Source organism: Cupressus sempervirens, chromosome 5, assembly GCF_028749045.1.
Source record: "Cupressus sempervirens isolate cs-2001-9-10 chromosome 5, ASM2874904v1, whole genome shotgun sequence".
NCBI classification, from domain to species: Eukaryota; Viridiplantae; Streptophyta; class Pinopsida; order Cupressales; family Cupressaceae; genus Cupressus; species Cupressus sempervirens.
The window spans coordinates 659,424,348-659,433,954 of record NC_143122.1 but is presented as its reverse complement, the minus strand read 5'-3'; positions in this window follow the sequence as shown (position 1 = coordinate 659,433,954).

Below are 9,607 nucleotides of genomic sequence, written 5' to 3'. Positions count from 1 at the left end.
CAAAGGGAAATACGTCTATTTCCATGTCATTTTGTAGTGGGAATTAGACCCCTAATTTCCAATGTTTTTCAACAACTTAAAGTTATCTTTAAAAATAAGAAAATATATCATTTCTTATTCCAAATAATTATTAAAAATTGTAATCATAAACTTTTTCCACTTCTACACATTTCATTAGTTTAATTCATTTTCAAATTCTAAATAATAATACCAGTTCTATGTTATTGAAGGTGAACAATTATACTTTTGTTAGCCTTTTTTTTTTTTGTAAAAAGGTGACATAGGTTTGTGCTTTTAAACTATTATAATATGTCATTAGGGGTCCTGGGACCCTTAGAGACATATATTGTCATCAAATTTGTTGAAAGGGGTCATAGGTTATTATATGGCACCTTTTGACCCATATAAACGATTATAAAATGTCCCTAGGGATCCTGGGACCCTTAGCGACATATGTTGTAATAAAATGTGATGAAAGGAGTCATAGGTTATCTTATAACCACTTTTGACCCATCTACACTATTATAATATGTCCTTAGGAGTCTTAGGACCCTTAGAGACATATGCTATAATGAAATATGTTGAAAGGGGTCATAGCTTATCCTATGACTCCTTTTGACCCATATAAATGATTATAATATGTCCACAGGGATCCTAGGACCCTTAGAGACATATGTTGTAATGAAATGTGTGAAAAGGGTCATAGGTTATCTGATGACCCCTTTTGATCTATATAAGTAATCATAATATGTCCCTAGGGTCCTGAGAAGCCTAGAGACATGTATTGTCACACAATGTGTCAAAACAAGTCACAGGTTACTCTATGACCCCTTTCAATCAATATAAATTATTATAATATGTCTGTATGGGTCCTAAGACCCCTAGAGACATATGTTGTCATGAAATGTGTCGAAAGGGGTCATAGATTATACTATGACCCCTTTCAAACCATATAAATGATTATAATATATCTCTATGGGTCCTAGGACCCCTAGAGACATATATTGTCATGAAATATGTTGAAAGGGGTCATAGGCTATTCTATGACCCCTTTCAACCCATATAAATGATTATAATGTCTCTAGGGGTCCTAGGAGCCCTAGCAACATATGTTGTAATGAAATGTGTTGAAAGGGGTCATAGGTTATCCTATGATCCCTTTCAACTCATATAAATGATTATAATATGTCCCTAGGGGTCCTAGGACCTCTAGAGACGTATGTTGTAATGAAATGTGTCAAAAGGTTTCATAGGTTCTACTATGGCCCCTTTTAACTCATATAATATGTCCCTAGGCATCCTATGATCCCTGGGAATATATGTTGTCATATAATGTGTCAAAAGGGGTCATAGGATATCTTGTGACTCCTTTGGACTCATTGGAACAAATGTATGTCCCTATGGGGACCCCTAGGAAGATACATCATTGTTTATTAACTTAGGTTACTAATATATATATATATATATATATATATATATATATATATATATATATATATATATAATTATAATATTTATTATATATAATTATATAATAATATATAATAAATACTAACTATATATAACATATTTATATAGTAAATACTAATTATAATTATTTAATATTATATAATAAATTTTTGTAACTATATATAATAGTTGGTGCCCACCCCCCCAAAAAATAAAATAAAATTGTTATAACTATATTATAGTAGGAGAACATAACTTAGAAATTGGTCCCCACTCCCTTTACATTTGAATTTGGTTCCATAATTTGGGAACATAGATTGGGTACCCGTTATGAAATCAAGTACCCATTCTCAAATTGGGTACCTGTTCTTAAATCAGACATCCATTCTGAAATCAGATACTAGATAAGGCAATGTATTACATTTTTGGGTTAGTACCAGGATGGGTGGGAAAAAAGTCAAATCAGATTTGGTAACACTATTAGATCTTTTAAAACTCCATATTTTTCACATTGCTACTTTTTGGAACACCATGATCTTGCATATACCATATATCAGATAGTCGCAATTAGCCACTATCCGTACTCTTTTTGGCAATGATCCTTTTCTGTTTGGTAAAGAGTGTATTCAAGAGGCTAGGTTGATTAAGGAAACACTAAAGGAATATTTCTTAGCTTTTGGATAGAAGATCAATGTTATTAAGTCAAAAGTTTTATTTTTCAACTTTTACATTCTAGTAAGGATAGCTATTTAAGAAATTACTAGGATTCATAGTTGCTCAACTACCTTGTGAATATCTTGGACTTCCTTTTTTTCCAAGAAAACAACAAGTCATCCAATTGGGATAACATTTTCTAAATAGATAAGGACAACATTTCCTCTTGGAAGGAAAGGTGTCTATCACTTGGAGGTTGGATCCTTGTACTCAAATATGTAGTAAGATTAGTCAAAAATTGTATAATACCCATCATACTTTCCCCCAAAGGAGTAATCAGAAGTATTACTAAATTCCTTTGAGATTTCATTCTAAAAGAGAATATAGATGATAAGAAACATATCATTCTCATTTCATTATATATATATATACACACATAATTATATACATATACATATACATATACATATTGTAAACCAAATGATTGTAAGGAGGTGGAGGGGAGGGGGTGGTGCTATTGAAAAAATTGATCAATTGTATATTGTATTTGATGTTACACAAAATGTCATATCTTTACCAGTTAGTGTAGGTCAAGCTCACTTGGATGATGAAGATAGTTTCCTATGTCTTCCTAGCATTCTAGTATTTACCAAGTTCAAAAGATAGTGTGTACTGAGTTCACTTGGTTACCAGAGAGAAGTTCATAGAAGTTGAGTGAGCAAAGGAAAGTTGGATGGAACAAGTGTTAACCAAGCGCAATTGGTTACCAAAGGAAGTTTCCAAAGTTGCAGTATTAACTGAGTTCACTTGCTTAACATAGGAAAATCATTTTAGGATTGGTGTCTATTGAGGTAGGTTGGCTAACAAAGGATTTTCTTGTTTTGGCATATTGAGTTTAATAGATTTATTTGTTGGTTCTAGCTGAATGAAGAAATAAATTTAATTATTGTTATAAGTTGTATTCAAGCCAACTTGACAATGTACATGATATAAGTATAAGGTCAAGTTGAGGATTGAATAAGTGAGAATGTGTGGAAGATAAGAAGATGCTTACACAAAGCAAATTTGAAAGATAAGTAGAATATCCTTGTTGGGCTAGAAAGATTAATCTAATCAGGAATGATCAAGTATTTGAGCTATAATTGAGATATGAAATCAGCAATATAGTTGCATCAGTAATCAAGTCATATCATTTTTACTCTTTAACCATTGTAGTAGTGAATCAAATCACTTAATAGAGTTAGCGTAATATCTATTTGCCAAATCCTTTAACAAGGTGGCATTTCTAGATTGAAGTGTCTAAAGACCTTTAACAAGGCCACTCCTAATGGGGTGATTAAATCCTCTAATGTGGTCACAGCTAATAGCATGTTTTGTAAATTTTAATAGGGTTAGCTCCTAACACAGCTCACTTTAGAAGAGTGAAAAATAGTAACTAGTTGCAATTGGTGGTTTTCCCAAATTGGGTTTCCACATTAAATCTTGGTGTCACTTGTGTTCATTGTATTTCTTTTATGTGTATGCAACTAAGATAATTAAGGTTAAGCACACTTAATATCTTTAGATCTACATATTCATTATTTACCAAGTTTTATTTGATATTATAGTACTTGCAAAGTTATAGTATATTGTTAGTGTTAATCGAGTTCTTGTGTGTCAACTGAGTGACAACAGTTTCAACAAAGTTTATGTTTTGTATTGACATCTAAGAGATCTAGGATTTATTTTTGTGGTAACCGGTTCACCCTTCCCCTCTTAGTTAATTCTCTTATATTTCCAATAGGTGTTGCATAGATCTATGAAAGAAGTCTTAGTCTTGGGGAAAAGGTGTCACAAAAACTAATTTAGAACCCCTCTTATTTATGGGCCAAAATCAAAAGGATTAATTATGTTGATGTAGATTCTATAGAGAGAATCTTCACGATAAAAAATCCTTGAAATTGTTCAACTATGTCAAATTTTCAAGTTAATAGTAGAATAGTTGTTGTTCCTTACCTTTCTTAGAAGATCAACTTAGGGGATAAGTGATGTAAATGATTCATAGTATCAAGCTACTTATAATCTGTACATTGCCTTGATTTCACAATTTAGTTATTTGTAACTCTTATTCCCACATATTAATTCTTGAACAACTACATTTACATTCCCTCTTTATAGGCAATCTGCATAGTCATACATGTGTATGATGCAATAACAAAATATTATTCAAAATTTGTGATTGTGACTTTGTCTCTGTTCACCTTGATATTATTTTGATATATGAACACCGTCATGGATCTATCATTCACCACCAATTGTGAGAAATTCCAACTATTTCCAAATACCAACTCGGTAGGGATAACACATATATCATATAACAATAAGTGATAAAGTCACTCACCTTAAAGTCTACAACCTTTCTTTGACATTCGTTGTATATTGATATATGCACCGAAACATTCAACTTCACTTTAACATTGTTAAGAAGAAGAGCCACATTCACTCTGTATCAAACTTAAGATAGCCTTTGCTTGTCACCTGCCACTAGTTTATAATCTTGGTTGATGAAATTCTCCAATCTATTCAATTATAGATACCCTTTGACAAACCCAAGGTTCTTACGATGCCTTACAAATTTGATAGAGGTAGGACCTGATTGGTTTTGGGTCTCCAATTCATTGTTAGAAAGATGATCCTTAGTTCTTTTTTTGTGCAAATGCTTATGACCACCAACACATTCTCACGTGCTACTTAAGAAAATGAAATACATCATATCCTTTGTTACTATCAATTTCCAGGTTTTGTTTATTCTATTGTAATACTTTCTGAATAGTGTTGAATTTACTACGTCTCTAATTAATTAAGATAGAAATCTCTAGTATGAATCAATTTAACAATGTATCACTTCTGAGCATTACTATCAGTTGAAGCTACAATATTAAGACATAGGCATTAAAGATTCAATAATTGGAAACATAGTCATGACAGTCGATACATATGATAATATGGGACTATTCTTCAACATGAATGATAACTATTGTGAGGACATTAAAATAGTATTCATCTCTCACATTGAACTCCTCCTATATAGATCTGATTCAATTTTATTGACTTTCACAACCAATAATTTGTCTTCCTTTTATACCCGACTATTTTTTTTTAAAGATAGGGCCTCTCTTTATTTAAAATATTCCATAGCATAGTTTTTAACCGAATACATAGCAAAACAATACAAAAATTACTACAACTACCATTAGCTAATTAATCTTTGACATAGAGATTATGTTGTCAACTCAACAAATTTCTTAGCCATTGCATAGTTTATCACCAATTCATTGTAATTTGTTCATAGACCATAAGGCCTCTCTCTTGAAATATTGAGACTTAATTACATCGAAATTTAGATTCTTACATGATCTTATGTATCGTATTAGTCTTCATATCTTCAGGTGCTCCTGCACCATACTCTTGACATTTGAAAAGTTCTCAGTCCTATGGAATTACCTACACTGAGAAAATTAGAAATAAAAACTTGAGTTGAGCTTTTGATTTCCTCACATCATGTTTATTCCACAAAATCTTGGCTTGTCCAAGCACCAAAGAGATCTTTCATTTGACCTTGATCCCAGCTTTCCATGCTTTGATATAATCAATCAATAGTAGTGTATCTCTTGAATCCTTACTATAATGACTTGTGCATATAGATCTATATTCATGCATAATTTCACAAGGTACTCTTTCCAAAAGAACTCAACATTATTTTCAATCCCAATGTTCATGCTTGAAATGAAAACAAATTCAACAGTCATATGAAATATCGTCTCTTTTTCTTGTATAAGAAAATACCTAACTGTTGTTACTTTATTTCATTGCGTATATAGTTACACCTCTCACCTATAAAAAAATTATCTGAGTCGCGTCGCTTCTTCTCTAACTGAATCTCATCGCATCTCTCATGTAGGTTTTGTTGTCATGTATCCTCCAAAATTTCTAAAGGACAAATCGTAGTCTGAAATGAATTGTGTATAAACTACCCAAAACTTGGCTTCATATTATCTTCACCAGCAAATTTTACTTCACTATTTGTAACAATATTGAGAACGTTTTAATCAGTATCTTTTTGTTCGGACACGGTGAATCAATCTTATCATGTTTTATTAGTTTTTTATTTTTGCATTTTTGGAAAATGTTAAATGAGACCAAATCTTCTACAAGGATAGACTTGAAGTGAAAAATAAAAAGGCTTTTTTTCGCCTTCTTTATTTCTATGCAAGAGTTGTGCATAAAGGAAGTTTCTTAAAAAGTTCTAGATACATTGAATATAGACTATTTAGAAATTGTTCATTTTGTATGAAAACTCTATAAATACAAGTAGTTGTTGAAAAGATGTAAGAGAGAAATGAGAAGTTCTTTGCATAGGGTTATGGTGCCAGATTTTCATTAGAATGGGTCAAGATGTAAATCTCCATGTGAGGGCTAAAAATGTATTATAACTTGTTGCTGAATAATACATTACCTTGATGATTTGGAGGGTGGGGTTTGTACCTCGAAAGATTCTCCCCATGTATATTTGTATTCTATGTTTTGTCTCATTCTTCTAGTTTCATGATTATGAAATTTGAATATTTATGTCATAATACTAGTAAAATTTGTTAGAGTGGTAAACTGTAACCACTTTCCTTTAAGGTTTTAATTTTGGGAAACCAATTATGTCTAATTTTACTTTTATGGCATAGTATTGTGTACTTGTATATTTTCTTATTAGAAGTTATCCAAGAAATAATTGGATACATGATGTGCATACTAATGTCAAACTGCTTTTTGGGAGGCTGTTTTTTCCCTTCAATTGGTATCACAAGTCAGTTTTGTGACTTGATGTTGCTTGCATGTGATGATTAATGATGTTTCTAGTTATGGTTATTTCTTATATTAAGATTTTTAGCTTGTAGAGGTTGAAGGAGAATTTTGTGAAGAAATTGGCTAATAAATAATCCTTTGATGAGTGAAAGTCTTGCAATTAATTTAGTTTTTAAGGAGACTACAAACATTTCTTGAAGGATGAAAAAGATAGAAAAAAAATGTTGGTCATTTGAAATGAAATTGATCTGGACCTCTAAGTTGATAGATCAATAATTCTTTAACCATGGTTATTGAAAGGTATCTCTTTTATTACCTAGATTAGGTAAAGGTTATGGAGTTGATCATTGGATGATCTAGAACTTTTACATAACCTATCAAGCTCTCGGATGCATGTTGTAGCAGTGTTCCTAGAGTTAGTCTACAAGTGGGCTCCAAATTCCTATACTATATTTTCCTCTAGGTGGTTTTTACTTGCATGGCTTGGATTCTTCTTCGTTGGACCTAAGGGTTTTATCAATTTTCCTTTCAAACCTATGGTGATGCTCATCAATGATAATCAATGATTTTGGGTTTAGTTTTTAAGTATTTTCAAACTTTTGAGTCTTCTAGATGAGAAGTAGGCGTGGATGTGCATGGGTGTTCTTAAACACAAATTTTTATGTGTTTTGCACTATCAAGGAAAACTTGCTGGTTTTTTTGGACTTATTGAAGAATTATTTTCTAGACCCTGGTTCTTTTAGGGTGTTACTTGATGACATAGCTATATTTCTACATGCATGAATTCTTTGTGCATGGCAAGAGGAGGTTTTCTTCTTTATCTACATGGCGATGTTAGTATGTGATCAGTCACTCAATATATCTATGGCAAATCTTTTTTGGATTCCTAGACTATGGTTCTCGATTTCGACATAATTGAAAAATTATATTTGTATGGAGATATTGGTATGAGATCAATCACTCAACATTTCTATGGTGATCCCTTTTTGGATTCCTAGACTATGGCGCCTAGTGTCGACATAATTGCCAATTTAGATTTGTGCTTGATCTTGTGTTTGAGTCATGTTGTCTATATGATTGTTCTCTTTGATCCCACTTTTACATGTCACTAGTAGGATAGTGGATTTCCATGATAGAATTATTGGATCTACAAGTTATGCAATTAGGTGGGTAGGCCACTCATTTAATTGTAGTAAGATAATTTAGACATGCACTATCTATATTCACTAGATTTGATTCAATCTTTGTGTAGACTTTTAAGTTGGCCTTGTTAGTGGTCACGTGTACATTGGTGTAGTTTCTTTTGGATGAGAGGATGATTGATAATTGTTTTCTTGGATAGTCAATTATGGCATTATGTAGCATGGTGAATTTCATTAGTTTGGAAATCTTGGTTTCACTTAGTATGATGTGTTGGCCTAAATGATTTTCATATTTGTGGAATGGTGTGTCAAATTCTTGTCAAGCTTGGTATCAAATTTTAGATGGAGCTTTAGCAGTGGTTGTATTTTCATCACATGGTGATGGATGATCTTCTTTAGTGCTCTAGATGTTGGAGGATACCTTAAATCCTTTTTTTGTAGAATGGTCTTTGACATTTGTTGGTTCACTAGTTTGAGATGGTATTTTCATGTGATTGGAGATATTAGCATCTTTAGGATTCAAGGGGTCCTTGGTAGAGATGCAGTTTATATGCTTGTATTTGATATTCTATCATGGTTGTGACATGCTATAGATATTAATATGATCATATGGAAAACACTATTTCTTTTCAAGAGATGGTTTAAATCATTTTGTCATGTTTATGTTTCCTGATTGCATTGTTGGATCCTTGACATTAATTTTTGTTTAGTTTCTTGGTATTGAGTATGTTGATCATTTGCTTGAAGCTTCATGATAGTGCTATATTCATGAGCGGAGTTTGGCATGGAGTGATTGATTATATGTTCTCATGGATACTTGGAGGCTTAGGTGACCCTATAGTTCTCTTGATATGAGAGATATGTTGTTGAGGTGTATATAGTTGATGATATTTCAACAAAAAGTTTGAGGAGCCTATACCTCTGTTGGATGTGAGTTCAATAGAGACCTATGAGGAATTTTTCTTCGATAACTCATGGTAACTTACATATCTTTAAGGAGGATTATCAGTCTCCACTCTTGGTCTACTTAGTTTTTTATCACTTGGGAGGTATTTCTTCATGCTACTTTAAGGTATTTTTTTTTATTTTTTACATTCATGGATTTTGAGCTATAGTTTTAAATGGTCTTGGAGAATTCATTATGATAAATAGATAACATGGTTATCTCCTTGAGGTATTTTTCTTTCATGTATGATGATAGTAGGAGATATTAGTGGGCTGATTTCATAAAATAAGAGATAGATTGGTTGATCTTCTTTGGAAGGTTTACATCCATCTAAATTCATGATATCATGCCATGTTTGATCTCTTGAGATTGAGAAGTTTTGGATATTGTTGTGGATTTTCTCTTGGGGTTGTAAAGGAGATCTTACTTTGCATAGTTAATATTTAGAAGTTCTTATGGAATGACTTGATACATGCTTATGATTTGCAAATTCTCTCTATGGTATTCATTATCTTCTTGGATGTTTGGGTTCACATAGCATTTTTTTCTCTTGAGATTTATTGGAGATATGGTGGTCACT